The following is a 15,471-nucleotide window of genomic DNA, read 5'->3' as shown; positions in this document are numbered from 1 at the left end:
CTTAGATTATTCTGTGATTGAAGCTCTCTATCTCAGTACTTGTGTGATTTTGCTATGCCATTATTGAAGTTTTCTATTGTGTTTCAACTTTCAAAGCTGACAAGATTCAGATTCGTAGTTTGTTATCTTCCTCGCGCGAACACAAAAGGGGCAGAGGCGCGAAACACACCTCCGCACGTAAATCCTTGCTGCCGTTCCTTTCTGCCCGTCAGTACCAGCTGCATTGCGCTTCCCATTGCCGGTGGGACCATCATCGATCAGCTTCTTCGTTTAGATTACTGGTATATACAAAACCCCTCTTTCAATTTTGTTCTATTTTTCTTTTGGATTCAGAATTCAAATTGGTCCACATTAATCCTTTTCTTCTTGATTTGGTATGAATTTATTGTTTTGTTTTGTGTTAGTGATCGGGAATTCGCATACCAATAGTTAGTGATAGGTTTATCACATACCAATAGTTATTAATATATACATATATAAAATGAAACTGAGTGAGATCAAAATTCAGATCCTTTCCTTTTTGTTGATTAAACTACTTAGGCCAATGTTCTTTATGCCTCTATCTTCTACATTGAAGTCTGTGCTTCTTGACATATCTATGATCTATTTAACTATTTGTATGCTAATGTGATAGTAATTTGGAAAAAATGGCATCGATCCATGGCCATTTTTAGTTTTGGATTATGAAGTTGTCTTTGCAATTGGGTATAATGACTGACGTTTTTTATTGAATCAAGATGAAGTAATCATCCCGTATGAGGTAGGGTTTTGAAGAGAATTTCAAAAATCATTCTTAATGAAAGAAAAGAAATATTAAACCAATTAGTCTTGAGTATCAACTAGAAAGCTAATGATAATAATTTAGTTGGTGAGACTGCAGAGAAACTATAATTTGAAAATATGCAGGTTAAAGCTGTATGATAGTATGGTTGATCTTTGGCTGGAATGGAAGACCTTAATGTTTGCTGGAGCTGTTGGTAAGCTAATCTGGAGCATCTAAAACTTTTGTACCTTCTGAAGTTATTCATATTGACTCACTAAGTGTTATGTTAAGGAAAAAATGCAATGTGACTGAATATACCAAAGTCCCACCCCTCTGTTTCTGTTTCAGCGCCCATTTTAATTTTGTACCTAATTTTAATATTTCTCCAGCAGGTTACAGTAAGTTGTCTCATACTCCTTTTAGGTATCAAAGCTTGTTGTCATACATTCCCTATTTTCACTCCATCCTTCTACATTCAAATGTATTTTAAGCATGAATTCCGTGAAATTGTGACCATTTGGTTTTGCAAAGAATAATGTCCTACCTCATTTTAATGTATATTTGCAGGATATTCTCTTCGTTTTGTTGTATATGTTCCATGCGAAGTGATGAAGCAACGGATGCAAGTGTAGAGAACATATTCATCTTGGAGTTCTATCGCCATGAATGATGGCATTGCAATGAATTCTAGCCCAAAACTGTATGGTTATTAGACAGGGATGTTCTATGCGGGCTGCTCAATATGGAGAACGTAGGGATTAACGGGTTTATATGCAGGGTATACTCTAGAAACACTCAATTTCTCTTATATAACTTACATAATGACGCTAGAGGTCCTGTTTCAAATTTGATAGATTTTTGGATGAAGTATTTTATTCTAGGCAACAATCAGGCAATTATTTTCATGATTCAATTTTATTATTTTGTAAATGTCAATAGGTGTTAGTTGACACTGAATGGGTAAACAGCAACCAGAGATGTAAAATGAGTCTATGTGATATGAATATGTCATAATGAGAAATCAAACTATTTCTGCGTTATATGAAATCTAGTTTCCTTCTAGATCCACAATAATTTACCGTGTGATATATATATATATATATATATATATATATATATATATATATATATATATATATATATATGTATATAATTGAATAGCTAGCTTTTACTTATATTTTAAAAAAAATATCAATCACCGACACAAATTAGTTCAGTGAAACAGGGTCAACTAACCTTCAATTTATATGGAATCCTATTGGGGGGAAGCCTTGAAGTCTTGAGCTGCTTACATAATATATTAATATTCAATTAACAATTAGGTTGAACTTTGATATTTGCAAGAATTTAGTTTGCAGGGACAAAACTTACTGATGACGTGTCTTTTCTTATATTAAGATAATTGTTGAATTTGTTTATTTGTCTCATAACTTGGTGCATGAATCTTTTTTTTTTTTTTGGCAGATATTTCTCTAGTCTTGCAAGGGATATTCCATTTGTTGGCCTAATGGTATTATTTTATACAATTCAAAGTTCCATTTGATTCAGTATTCCATAATTACCAATTTCTTTATTATATATATATATATATATTATGAAGTAAATTTAAATGTGTTCTTGTTTGGCCTTTTCACATTTTGTTAGAAGTCCACCGACAGATGTGAAAGGCATCTTCTGATTTGTCGCTGCCATGTAGGGGCTTAAGTTGGCGCTAAACTTGACAATGGGAGGATCTCTTGTCCTCCCATCTTTTATTCTTCATCTTAGTGATATTCTAAAATTAGCTGGAATCTAAAATATAAAATTTTTTCTCTTTTAGAAAGTTCTTGAAATTTTTAAATCCTATTACTTTCCGTAGGATTTGTGGATAACTGATATGGCTACAAAGGGAAAACAGTGTTGGTAGCTTTTACCTTCCTTGTTTAGCATGCAACTGATATGGTCGATAATTGGAGAAAGCAATATTACTGTCCGTCTGTCACTATGGAAACTCTCAACAATGACCAAACAATGACCAAAATAAGATGCAAAGACTTGCACAAGGATCCAAATGAAATATGTCCCATAGTTTATATTTGTCAATGATGACTCTCAACGGGGTTTCAATATTTAGGATTTTTCTAAGGTGCTTAATTTTACCACCTTATTTTTGTTTTTCCCATATATATATATATATACAAGTAGTGCTTGAGTATCATGTTTTTTTATTTTACAATTAAGTGTTTTTCTAGTTAACATTTTGGATTTATCTACGAGTTTAATATTGTTTATTTAGTATTTTTTATATTAATATCTCAAGTTTAATAAACATGATGCAAGAAAATAGGTTATAGTAAAGAAAAATTGTATAAATTATTGAAATTAGTAAGGTTTTTTTTAAGCTCGTTTAAAAAATTGCGGCGGTTCAAAACCGTCGCAATTTTTTTTAAAACCACACATAAATTTGTGGCGGTTTTGTAACCGCTGCAATTTATTTTTTTAAATCCACTCACTGAAATAGCGGCGGTTATAAACTGCCGCTGATGACAAGTCATCTTAGCCTAGTTTCACTAGTCTTTTTCTTTTGTTTTCAATTGATTTTATGCACTTTCTTGAGCCATAAGTAAGCCAATTAGGTAGAATTTCATGTTTCCTTTGATTTAATCAATCGTGGATAAATTAATGCAATTTCATGAGATTTTGTGCTATAATTATCATATATTATGAAAGAATAACAATCTCATGATTTTGAGCATAGCTTTGATGTGCTTGGTTGATTAATGATAGGTGAAAAGAGCTTTGAAGAACGTTGAAGAAAGAAGAAATGGCAAGGAGCAGGAGAGAACAAAAAGCTTGAGCAAAAGTTTGCCTCAAACTTTAGCTCAAACTTTTGGAAGAATTGAATTCACCCTGGAGGAGCAAAAGCTTGCGCCAACGTTTGCCCTCAAGCTTTTAGGCAAACGTTGGCGCCACAACAAAACACCCAGGAGAGCAAAAGCTTGCGCCAACGTTTGACCTCAAGCTTTTAGGCAAACGTTGGTGCCACAACAAAACACCCAGGAGAGCAAAAGCTTGCGCCAACGTTTGACCTCAAGCTTTTAGGCAAACGTTGGCGCCACAACAACATGAAGGGGTATACTTCCAACAAGAATAACTTGAGTTGTAGATGTCCAATTGAGGTGATTCCAATTGGGTTAGAAAGCTGACGTTCAGAGCTTTCCAACCATATATAATAGTCTATAGTGGACATAAAATTGGCAACTTGACAAGAGGGCAAAGTAGTACCCCAAGAGGCATGCAAGAGGGATCCACGTTTGGCTCAAAGTTTGACCTCAAACTTTTGCTCAAACGTGGATGGCAGCAAGGAAGGCTAGCTGATATGAAAAGTTTGAGTAAAAGTTTGACCTCAAACTTTTACTCAAGCTTTTCTGGTTCATGGCCCGGTTCACAAATGGGTTTCTCTCCAACTCCAAGAGCAATCAACAGAGGCTTTTGTCAACCCAATTCCATCAAGAGCAAAGGCCCAATTCAAGGCTTGAAGATCATTTGAAGAGAGTGTATAAATAGCTTAGAATTTAAGTTTTTAGGGAGCTTTTTCGTTTTAGTTTTTACTAAGTGATTTTGGGAGAGCTTTTGGTGAGGAGTTAATTTGAGATTTTGAGTGTTGGAGAAGGAGAATTTAATTCTCTTCCTCTTAGTTTTCTTGTTTTAAATTTCATTTACACTTGTCTTGAATCTTGGGTTGAAGAATTGAGGAAATTCTGTCTCAATCTCATCTTGAGATCTCTCTGTTTTGATTTACTGCATCATTGAGAATTTGCGATTTCACTTATTTTCTTCTACTGCTGGATCTTTACTTTTCTTGCAATTGAATACTGAATTTGGATCTAGGAAGGCATTGAGATCTAGACTTGGTTATCTAGTCTCTTGGGTCTTGAGATCTACATCTTTCAATTTTAATTTCCTTGTTTCGTGCTACACCAAGCTTATTTTCATTGTCATTTGAGATCCGGTTTAATTGAATCCATCTTTTACATTTCTGTTTGTTGAATTTTACTTTTCCTTGTTTAATTTCTGCAAATCCACTTCCCAATTCCCTTTATAATTCAAGTAATTTACATTTCTTGCACTTTAAGATTCAGCCATTTACATTTCTTGCAATCTAAGTTTTTGCAATTTACATTACTTGTTCTTTAAGATTCAACTTATTTACTTTCTTTGCTCTTAAATTTTCTGCAATCTACCCCTCTCCCTTTACATTTCAAGCAATTTAGTTTCTGCAATCACAAATCACCCAACCAATACTTGATTCGCTTGACTAAATCAACCACTAAACTAAAATTGCTCAATCCTGCAATCCCTGTGGGATCGACCTCACTCACGTGAGTTATTATTACTTGATGCGACCCGGTACACTTGCCGGTGAGATTCGTGTGTTTGGAATTCGTTCGTTTTTCCACAAAAATACACATCAAGTTTTTGGCGCCGTTGCCGGGGATTGAAATAGATTGACAATGATTAAGTGAAGTGGACATCTAGATCAAGCACTTTTTCTTTTCTGTTTCTTTATTTTCATTGCTAACCAGCTAACTGTTTGAATTTTTGCTTAAGCTAACTAATATTTCACTTCAGCCATGGATTGAAGTGTTATTACTTTTCTGGTATTATGTGATCCTTATGCTTTGGTTGTATCTCAGGTACAAGGAGAGTTACACCCACTTTTTGTGAACAAGACGAAAGAACCCTCAGAAGATTAAGATGAGCTGAAAGAGGGAAAAACGTTGTTGGAGAAGAGGAATCAGAAGAAGAGTTCCAGGATATGGAGGAATATCTAACAAATCCACCAAATGGAGCTGAAGGAGCAGCCAATAACAACAATAATCCACCACAGAGGAGAGTTTTGGCTTCCTACACGTGTGCAAATCCTAGACATTGTGGGAGTAGCATTCTGACCCCAAATGTTAATGCAAATAACTTTGAACTAAAGCCACAACTCATCACCTTGGTTCAAAACAATTGTTCCTATGGAGGAGGGCCACTTGAAGACCCTAACCAACACTTGTCTACTTTCTTAAGGATTTGTGACACTGTCAAAACCAATGGTGTGCACCCTGACAGTTACAAGCTACTGCTATTTCCATTTTCTCTCAGAGACAAAGCCACTCAATGGTTGGAATCCTTCCCAAGAGACAGCATCAACAATTGGAATGATTTAGTAACCAAGTTTCTTGCCAAGTTCTACCCACCTCAAAGAGTTATTAGATTGTAGACTGAAGTGCAAACATTCACTCAAATGGATGTTGAACCCTTGTATGAGGCATGGGAACGATACAAAGCTCTAATCAGGAAATGTCCACCGGGAATGTTTAGTGAGTGGGACAGATTGCAGAATTTCTATGAAGGCTTGACATTGAAATCTCAAGAGGCTTTGGATTATTCAGCAGGAGGCTCTCTACAACTAATGAAAACGGCAGAAGAAGCCCAAAATCTCATTGATATGGTGGCCAACAACCAGTATTTCTTTGCTCACCAAAGGCAACGTCAACCATCACAAAGGAAAGGAGTGATGGAGTTGGAAGGAGTAGATTCAATCCTGGCTCAAAACAAAATGATGCAGCAGCAAATTCAACAACAATTTGAGCAAATGGCCAAAAGAATTGATGGCCTACAAGTAGCATCAGTGAATGCCACAAGCCAACCAACAACCCCTTGGGGGCAGAATGAGGAGAATCAAGAAGAACAACAACAAGAGCAAGTGCAGTATATGCACAACCAAGGATCAAATGAGGTGTATGGTGACACCTACAATCCATCCTGGAAGAACCACCCAAACCTCAGATGGGGAGACAATCACAACCAGAACCAACAACCATGGCAGAGGAACTCAAACCAAAACACTTCAAGAAACAACCGAAACCACAACCAGCAGCAAACTAACCAAAACCCTTATAGAAAACCTCAAAACAACAACCCCAACTCCAACCATTATCAATCCAATAACCAACCCATCAACCAAAATGCCTACCATCCACCATCCACATCTCACAACCTACCACAAGCATCACCAGAATCTCAAAGAATCACTAACTTGAAAACCTTGATAGACAAAATATGGAAACACCAAGAAATGACAACCAAGAACCATGAAGCCTCCATGAAGAGCCTAGAGAGGCAGATTGGGCAAATCTCCAAGCAGATTTCTGTTGAGAGACCTTCAAGCTCACTACCAAGTGACACCATTCCTAATCCAAAAGAAGAGTGCAAAGCTGTACAACTAAGGAGTGGAAAGACATTGGTAGACAACAACGAGAAGGTAACCAAGAAGCCTTTGGATAGCAACAAAGAATCATCAGAGAAAGGGGAAGCTAGCAATGAAGACATGACAACAAGAAGAAGTGCCCAAGAGAAGCTCAAAGAGAAAGACAACCAGCCACATAGTTCAAAGGAAGTGATTCAGGGACAGCAGCAAGTGGGAAAAAGTATTACACCTCCACTGCCATACCCCCAGAGGTTCAGCAAAGAGACTAAGGACCAAAATTCCTTGAAACTTTCAAGAAGCTGGAAATCAATATTCTCTTAGCTGAAGCACTTGAACAAATGCCCCTGTATGCAAAGTTCTTAAAAGAACTTATCAATAAGAAGAGGAGTTGGCTAGAGAAGGAAACCGTGTTGCTCACCGAGGAATGCAGTGCTGTGATTCAAAGGGGCATTCCACCAAAACTCAAGGATCCAGGAAGCTTTGTAGTCTCATGCACCATTGGCAGAATAGTTCTTAACAAAGCTCTCTGTGACTTTGGTGCCAGCATCAACTTAATGCCTCTTTCAATGATGAGAAAGCTTGTGATAGAAGAACTTAAACCCACCAGGATGTCATTGGTCATGGCAGATAGATCAATCAAAACACCCAATGGAATCGTGGAGAATCTGTTGGTGAAGGTTGGGGAGTTTATTTTCCCAGCAGATTTTGTGATTTTGGATACTGAAGAGGAAGGAAACAATTCAATCATTCTGGGAAGGCCATTTTTAGCCACAGCAAGAGCCATCATTAATGTAGAAAAAGGAGAGATAATCTTCAGGGTCCACAATGAACAAATGGTCATAAACGTTTTCAAGTCAATGCAACACATTCTTGAGCAAGAGAATTACATGAGAGTGGATATAATAGAGAGTTTAGTGGAAGAAATGTTGGAAGACAATCCTCAAGAGCAAGAAGGAAGTCAAGAGACAACAGAGGAACAAGTAGCCAAGATTTCCATTGAACAAGAGGAAAAACAAGGGAAGAATGAAGAAGTACGAAAACAAGAACTGAAGCCATTACCCACTCATCTCAAATATGCATTCCTTGGCACATCAGAGAGCTTTCCAGTGATCATTAATTCATCCCTGACAAAAAAAGAAGAAGGAGAACTTCTTGATGTACTCAAAGCTCACAAAGATGCTTTGGGATGGACCATTGACCACCTGAAAGGCATCAGCCTTGCAGTGTGTATGCATAAGATCCTCTTGGAGGACAATTCCAAACCAGTGGTTCAACCTCAAAGAAGGCTAAATCCCACAATGAAGGAAGTTGTCCAGAAGGAAGTAATGAAGTTATGGAATGCAGGGATAATCTTCCCAATATCCGACAGCTCATGGGTGAGCCCGGTTCAAGTTGTACCAAAGAAAGGAGGAATGACGGTCATCACTAATGAGAAGAATGAGTTAATCCCTACTAAAACAGTGACCGGGTGGAGAATGTGCATAGACTATAGAAGATTGAATGATGCCACAAGGAAAGATCATTTCCCTCTCCCGTTTATTGATCAGATGCTGGAAAGATTGGCCGGCCATGCCTATTATTGCTTTTTGGACGGATATTCTGGGTACAATCAAATCGTGGTAGACCCCAAGGACTAAGAGAAGACTGTCTTCACATGTCCATTTGGAGTTTTTGCATACAGGAGAATGCCATTCGGGCTATGCAATGCCCCAGCCACATTTCAGAGGTGTATGCTTTCCATTTTCTCCGATATGGTCGAAAAGTTTCTAGAGGTCTTCATGGATGACTTCTCTGTTTTTGGTGATAATTTCAACGCTTGCCTGAACCATCTAACTCTTGTCTTGAAATGGTGCCAAGAAACTAATTTGGTTTTGAACTGGGAGAAGTGCCATTTCATGGTACCCGAAGGGATTGTTCTTGGTCATAAAGTTTCAAGAAAAAGGATAGAGGTTGACAAAGCAAAGGTTGAGATCATAGAAAAACTCCCTCCACCAACTAATGTGAAATCTGTTAGAAGTTTCTTGGGGCATGCAGGATTTTATAGAAGGTTTATCAAGGATTTTTCAAAAATAGCCAAACCTTTGAGTAATTTATTAATGATTGATAACCCCTTTGTTTTTGATGAAAACTGCCAGCATGCCTTTGAAACTTTAAAAAACAGACTCACAACAGCACCAATCATCACACCCCCGGATTGGGAGCTGCCTTTTGAACTTATGTGTGATGCAAGTGACATTGCAATTGGCGCTGTGCTTGGACAAAGAAGGGAAACTTGCATCATGTCATATATTATGCAAGTAAAGTGTTGAATGAAGCTCAGAAAAATTACACCACAACAGAGAAGGAATTGCTAGCTGTAGTTTATGCATTTGATAAGTTTAGATCATATTTAATAGGATCCAAAATTGTGGTTTATACTGACCATGCTGCCCTTAAGTATTTGATGTCAAAACAGGATGCTAAACCAAGACTTATCAGGTGGATATTGCTCCTACAAGAGTTTGACATTGAGGTAAGGGATAGGAAGGGTACTGAAAACCGAGTTGCTGATCATTTGTCGAGGCTACCACAAGAAACAATTCAAAAAGCCTCCCAGCCCGTGAATGAAAGCTTCCCAGATGAGCACCTCTTGCACATTCAGCAAGCACCTTGGTTTGCTGACATAGCGAACTACAAAGTGGGAAGGAAGATACCTCAAGAGTTCTCTAAGCAACAAGTGAAGAAGTTAATCAATGAAGCAAGGAAACTCTTGTGGGATGAACCCTTCCTGTTCAAGAGATGTTCTGATGGAGTAATTAGAAGGTGTGTCCTTGAGAGTGAAATAAGGGATATCTTGTGGCATTGCCATGGCTCAGCTTATGGTGGACACTTTGGCCCAGAAAGAACAGCTGCAAAGATACTGCAGAGTGGCTTCTATTGGCCAACTATCTTCAAGGATGCCAGAGAGTATGTTCACCAATGTAACGAATGCCAGAGAGCAGGAGGACTGACAAGAAGGAACGAAATGCCTCAAAACTTCATTTTGGAATTGGAATTATTTGATCTATGGGGAATTGATTTCATGGGACCCTTTCCCCCTTCCTATTCCTTTAGATATATCTTGGTAGTAGTAGAGTATGTCTCAAAGTGGGTGGAAGCCATAGCCACAACCACTTGTGATGCACAAATTGTCCTTCAATTCCTTAAGAAGCATATCTTCACTAGATATGGAGTTTCAAAGGGTCTTGTGAGTGACGGTGGTAGCCATTTTTGCAACAAGCAGATGGAGAAACTCCTCCACAAATATGGAGTCATTCATAAAGTAACCACGCCATATCACCCCCAGACCAATGCTCAGGCTGAACTAGCAAATAGGGAATTGAAGAAGATCTTGGAGAAGACAGTAGGAAGTACAAGAAAAGATTGGGCTCGGAAGCTAGAGGATGCACTCTGGGCATACAGAACGGCTTTCAAAACTCCCATTGGGAAGTCTCCCTTTCAGCTATTATATGGCAAATCCTGTCACCTCCCTGTAGAGCTTGAACACAAAGCGTTTTGGGCTACTAAACTCCTAAACCTTGACTCTGAAGCAGCAGGGGAGAAAAGGTTGTTGCAGCTAAATGAGCTGGATGAATTTAGGCTAGAAGCCTATGAAAGTACCAAGATATACAAAGAAAAAGCCAAGAGGTGGCATGACAGAAGGATCTTGAAGAAAGAATTTAAACCTGGACAGCAAGTACTCTTGTACAACTCAAGACTCAAGATGTTCCCTGGAAAACTTAAATCTAAGTGGACTGGTCCATATTTGGAAACCAAGGTTTTTTCTTATGGGAGTATTGAATTGCTGGACGAAGTAACAAAGAGTCAATTCACAGCAAATGGTCACAGAGCAAAGATGTACTTAGGAGGACAGTGGAACAAGGAAAAGGAGGTTCAGAGCCTACAACCCTCTTAAAAAGAATGAAGGGTGTCAAGCTAGTGACATTAAAAGAGCGCTTGTTGGGAGGCAACCCAACCTGAGGTAGTTTTCTTTTCATAGCCTTTTCAATAAAAATGTTGAATAATTGGTATGCATTGCAAGGAGCTAAGTTTGGTGTTGCACACTAAAACAATTTTAGGGAGAATGAAGGATTCTAAGTTTAGTGTTCCACCAAAACTTCATTTAAAAGCACATTCTCACCTCCTGCACAATACTAGCTCCAAGCAATCAAACAGATTATTCAAACACTTAACTGCTTTCTAGTTTTAACTCCATAACTTTTAGCAAGGACACAAGATTTTACATATAGTCAACCTGTTGCATTAGAAAAAGTGGCAAGGAATTAAGTTTGGTGTTCCCACACCAAATTAAATCCAAAAATCACACTCAATTCATACATACTGACCAGTCACTTAAGGGCTTAAGAAGCAAGCAACTTTTGAGAATTGTGCAGGGAACTAACCACCTATTGAAGACATCATGCACCACAACTCAAAAGGGGCACAACAGAAGGAAGAACAAAAAGAACTGCAAACCAATAGGTTGTATCTATACTTAACTCTTGCGGTTGAGAAATGCTTCGATTTATGACTTGCTAAAGTGTTCATCTAGTGTAGGCAAAATCAATCTTTAAAATAAGTAAGCTAGTCTAAGTGTGTGCTTGTGTGTTCACTTTCACTTAACTAAAAGCATGCTTTGTCCCCTGCATCTTTAATTCAATAAAAGAAATGTTTGGAATGTGAAGTAAGATAGTTCTTTGTTAGCTGGAAGTACAATAATAGTGAGTGGTGGTATGAATGTATGATTGTATGATAGCTCACTTTTAGTGAATAAAAGAACTAGATTGTCTCCTTTTAAGTAAAAAGTAGCTCACTGTTGATGGGATATTTTAGCGGAGAAACGAATTTCTCCCAAAACACCCAAACTTAATCGGCAAGTGCACCGGGTCGCATCAAGTAATAATAACTCACGGGAGTGAGGTCGATCCCACAGGGATTGAAGGATTGAGCAATTTTAGTTTAGTGGTTGATTTAGTCAAGCGAATCAAGATTTAGTTGAGTGATTTGTGATTTGCAGAATGTAAATTGCTTGGAAAGTAAAGGGAATGGGTAATTGGCATGAAAGTAAAGAGAACTAAAAATTATAGTGCTGAATCTTAAAGAACAAGAAATTAAATGGCAGAAACTTAGAACGCAAGAAATGTAAATTGCAAAATCTTAAAGTGCAAGAAATGTAAATGGCTTGAATTGTAAAGGGAATGGGGAGTTGGATTTGCAGAAATTAAACAAGGAAATGTAAAATTGCAACAAGCAGAGGAATAAAAGAACACTTGGATTGAATCAGATCTAGAAACAGAATTGTAAATGAGCATGAAAATAGTAAACAGGGAATGGGAAATGGGAAATCCGGATCTCAGGACCCAAGAGACTAGAAAACCAAGTCTAGATCTCAATGCCTTCCTAGATCCAACAAGAACAATTGCAAAGGAAATTGTAAATTGCAAAGAAAGTAGATGAAGAACAATTAACCGAAACTAAAATTTAATTAAGCAGAAAATTAAACAAGATCCCAAGGTGAGATTGAAACAGAATTTCTTCAACTCTCCACCCAAAAATCCAAGACAAGAAAAGTAAAGAGTGCTGGGCAAGAACAAGGAAGAAGAGAGATCAATTCTCCTCCCAAATTCTCTTGAATTAAAACAACAATGCTAAGAAAAATAAAAGTGAGCTCCAAGCCAAAACCGAAAAGAAAGTTCTTCTGCAAAACTAAAAGCGAAGCTCCCTTCAAAACTTAAATTCTAATCTATTTATACACTTTCTTCAAATGGTCTTCAAGCCTTCAATTGGGCCTTTGCTCTTGGTGGAATTGGGTTGAGAGAGGCCTTGGTTGATTGCTCTTGGAGTTTGGAGAAGAACCGAATTGAACCGGGTTGGAATCATGAAAGCTTGAGTGAAAGTTGGAGTAAAAGTTAGGGTCTAACTTTTGCTCCAACTTTTCACATCAGCACCCTTGTTTTGCTGATACCAACGTTGGGGCAAAAGTTAGGGGTCTAACTTTTGCTCCAACGTTGGCCTCCCCTTAGTTCTTCATGGCGCCAACGTTAGCCAGAAAGTTAGGGGCTAACGTTGGCGCAAACTTTTGCTAGCCCAGGGAGTTTTTCAAGCGCCAACGTTAGCCAAAAAGTTAGGGGCTAACGTTGGCGCAAACTTTTGGTGCATCCAGGGAGTGTTTTTCATGCCAAAAGTTAGCCAAAAAGTTAGGGGCTAACTTTTGCTCCAACTTTTGCCCAAAAGTTAGCCAAAAAGTTAGGGGCTAACTTTTGCTCCAGCTTTTGCTTCCTGGTTCATAATTTATCCAAGACTCAAGTCATTCCTCCTAGCCATTGCATCAACCTTTCTTCAAGCTTTCTTCACCTATCATTAATCAACCAAACACATCAAAGCTATGCTCAAAATCATGAGGTATTCATTCTTTCATAATATATGACAATTATAGCATAAAACCTCATGAAATAGGATGAATTCATACATGGTTGATTAAATCAAAGAAAACATGAAAATCCACCCAATTGGCTTGCTTTTGGCTCAAGAAAGTGCATAATTCAATTGAAAACAAAAGAAAAATGCTAGTGAAACTAGGCTAAGATGACTTGTCATCACAACACCAAACTTAAAGCTTGCTTGTCCCCAAGCAAGAAATGAATTATGCTCATAGGTTCTTTCACTTAAGACGGATTTTAAGAATAAATTGTAAGGTCCTGTGAGTGAAGTAATTAAGTGTCAGTGGGGTGAACTCTAAATCATATGCTCATGCAAGGGCTTCAGTGCTCACTAGTCCTCACATATTGGGAGTCTTAGGTCTTAGGATTTTCATCCAAATGGTATCATGGAGATCTCTTTATATGTAGTCACCTTGAAGCAGCTTATAGTTTCTTTGCTTTGGCCTTGACTCTAAGTGTCATGTCTCAAAGCGGCTCTTTTAAATAAGCTTTCAATCAATACTCCTAAACCAGTTGGTTTTAAGGTATTAGGTGTTAAAGCACCCCTAAGGATTTACTTGCTCAAGCCTCTTTCTTTGACACAACTCAACCACAAGCATTTACTAGGCTAACAACTCTTTGAGTCATTGTTTCTTCTTTCTTTTCTGCCTAGTAATTGATGCTCAGAGCCTTGGGCCATGTTCTTTTTATCTTTGTATTTTCTTTTCTTTCTTTTGTTTTGTTTGCTGCTTCTTGGATCAATAAATTTTTGAGAATCTCCACAATACTTCTTTGAACTTCATGTCCTGCCTATGAGCTCCCATGCAAGTTTTCACAAGCATGCAACCTCAATACATAATCATACAACTAGAACCACCACTTCTCCTAATCTTTTACTTGCCTCAGAATTGTTTAATTCCTCAATCCTTCTTTTCAAAGAACTTTCATGTGATGCAATTCTTGAATCATTGAGTACAAACAAGTTTTGAAGAGAAAAATGTTGTGAATAATCAAGCATCTTGCTTATTGAATTACAGAAAAACTATGCTATGCAGACAGATAATCAGGGAAACTAAACCACTCTCAATCATAGCAGTGTTTCATGTAAGATAATCACTTAACAATACAACCTTTTGGAGTTCGCTTGCTTCACTCCTCATCATCATCATCACTAATCCACACATTCCTCTTTCATTTCTTAGGTTGATGATGCTTAATCCTCCCAAAGGCTTGTATGATGCTCTGCAATAATATTGAAAGTTGCTTGTTCCCCAAGCACTTGAAAGAAGAAATGGTTAGCTTGCATGATTTATTTATAGGCTTTTGAACTTACTTTGGTGTGGGAACACCAAACTTAGTACCTTGCCAATGGTTCTCATGCATTGAATTAACCATGTGTGAAACTCTTTTTCTTTTTCAAAAGTGACAAAACTGAAAACTAAAGAATAGCAAAATAGTTGACTAGTTTATCTAGCTGCTTGAAGCTAGCATTATGCAGAAGGTGAGAATATGTTTTAAATGAGATTTTGGTGGAACACCAAACTTAGAATCCTTCATTCTCCCTTATATTGTTTTGGTGTGCAGCACCAAACTTAGCTTCTTGCAATATAGATAAAACTAATTAACCTTTTTATTGAAATAGTTATGAACAGAAAACTACCTCAGGTTGGGTTGCCTCCCAACAAGCGCTCTTTTATTGTCACTAGCTTGACATCCTTCATCCTCTGATCATGGAAGTTGAGGCTTCTGTTGCCTTAGGTTTCCTTCTCTTGCTATGGGTTTCCTTCTTTCTGTTTCTCTTTCCATAGCCTTCTTACTTTCCTCCATGACTCCCTTCTCTTTTAATCCAGCATCCTTTTCATGGCTCTTTGGGTTCAGAGTCCCCTTCTTCTCTCCCAATTCAGCTAGGTTTTGAACCAGTTGTTCTATCTGCCTTTCAAGTCTTCTGAGTGAAGCCTCTTGGTTCTTGCTTATCATCTCTTGATGTTTCTTTATTTCTTCCTGCTCTATTGCCATCATTTCTTGAATTTTTA

General features: G+C 37.8%; 1 long non-coding RNA gene across 1 annotated transcript; it reads left to right on the top strand.

Annotated features, from left to right (window-relative positions):
• The first annotated feature begins 747 nt into the window (after positions 1 to 747).
• LOC140181566 (uncharacterized) lies at positions 748 to 4,564 on the top strand. Its single transcript, XR_011876382.1, has 3 exons — positions 748 to 1,541; positions 2,228 to 2,273; positions 3,530 to 4,564. It is a non-coding gene; the product is annotated as an uncharacterized lncRNA (long non-coding RNA).
• The last annotated feature ends 10,907 nt before the right edge of the window (positions 4,565 to 15,471 follow it).

The sequence above is a fragment of the Arachis hypogaea genome, chromosome 18 (genome assembly GCF_003086295.3).
Source record: "Arachis hypogaea cultivar Tifrunner chromosome 18, arahy.Tifrunner.gnm2.J5K5, whole genome shotgun sequence".
NCBI lineage: Eukaryota > Viridiplantae > Streptophyta > Magnoliopsida > Fabales > Fabaceae > Arachis > Arachis hypogaea.
This window is presented reverse-complemented; position numbering and strand designations above follow the sequence as displayed.